Here is a 1604-nt window from a genome sequence, read left to right as displayed (position 1 = left end):
TTTGTTGAATCATCAAAATAATTTGTTGAAATGTTAAAACTGATAAGTATTGCTATAAAATGTTTTGATATTCTAGCAATTATTTTGACTTTTACACAAAATTATTTTGATCATTGAACAAAAATTATTTTCAGATCTGGATTCAGCAAAATTGTTCTTTCCGTGTACTCGCGACAATACTATCCAAAAGTTAAGTTCAATCGCGTGCTCGGTGGCGATATTTCTATTCCCGCCAGTGAGAAAGAACATTTGGTTGTACCTATCCGTAGACCGCACGCATACGCAGAAAAAAATTAATTCAGCATACAGACTAACGCAACTCGACTGCCTCCTTCACTCACCTTCATATGTCAATCAAAATCGAAAATTATATTTTTTTCAGGGCTCTATTTTTCAAACTGAACGGTAAAAAAAATGAATTTTTTTTCACAATATTCATTTCATGTCCCTTCATCGCATGCTCGTTTTTTATTAACATCTTACTGCTAGTTTAGGTCCTATAAAAATAAACGCGACATTTTCATGAACTTTGTACAGGCAACACGTATAAAAAATGCAATTTTTAATTGCTTATATCTCAGCATTGAAACAGTCAATCTCATTCTAATTGCACAAGCGTGTCAACGACTTCTAGTACAACGTATAGTTTTAATTTCAAAAAATTCTGATTGTTTTCAATTCGCGAGTGTACTATCTTAACTGTCCATGACGATTGAAATTATTATTATTCGATATCGCGGCGTATCTCTGAAGTATCGAAACCATTAGAAATCGGGTGTTACGAGCAATGATAGCGTACAATGATTACGAGATGCATTAGCATCCAAATCACCTTGATATTCAATATTTCCAGCATCTGCACAAGTGGTACCATAAATCCGCGCCTCGGAAGCTCACACTTGGGCACGTTAAATTACACAAAGTGTAATTAAATTTTATCGCCGTCGCCGTGAATTATGTTGTAATCGTTTTCCGATACCCCGCAGTCGTGCGCGCAACCGTGTAACGATACACTGGAAATATTTCCAAATATTATTCTAATATCGAAACAGACCGGTCCGGTAAACTGACATTGTGCAACGAAACTGTAGCTTGCAGCTGCGAGTCCGTTGCGAATTTATGTCAAGTGCACGCATTATTATTGCCGCATGCATGTGTTTTGCAAAATATCTAATAAAATACGTTTGTCAGTTGATTAGTGTAATTATCTGTGGAAAAGTATCATAACATGTATATACATATACATACATATGTAACTTTCTTTCGTATTAGTACATGATTGCAAGAGAAATTTTATTTCGTTGATATGGCATTCTTAAAGAGAGATCCAGTTTCATATTAAAAAAATATCCACATAAACGTACTAATTTCGCAAGCCTCTACTGTGCCTCAACTCTTTCCTCCACGTGCAACTGCGGTCCAACGCGCACGGTCCTCCGATCATTACATAGGAATATCGCTCGGCCGAGTAGCCCCAATCAGGAGGCTAATCGCAAAACCAGTTCAGCGAGTCTGGCGCGCGCGAATGCAACCTTTGTGCGTCCACAGCCGAACCGCGCCTAAACTTCACCGCGCACTTTCACTTCCTTCCAGATATATAGCGC

This window comes from Wasmannia auropunctata, unplaced genomic scaffold (genome assembly GCF_000956235.1).
Source record: "Wasmannia auropunctata unplaced genomic scaffold, wasmannia.A_1.0 LD336035.1, whole genome shotgun sequence".
Taxonomy (NCBI): domain Eukaryota; kingdom Metazoa; phylum Arthropoda; class Insecta; order Hymenoptera; family Formicidae; genus Wasmannia; species Wasmannia auropunctata.
Note: the sequence above shows the minus strand (reverse complement) of the source record.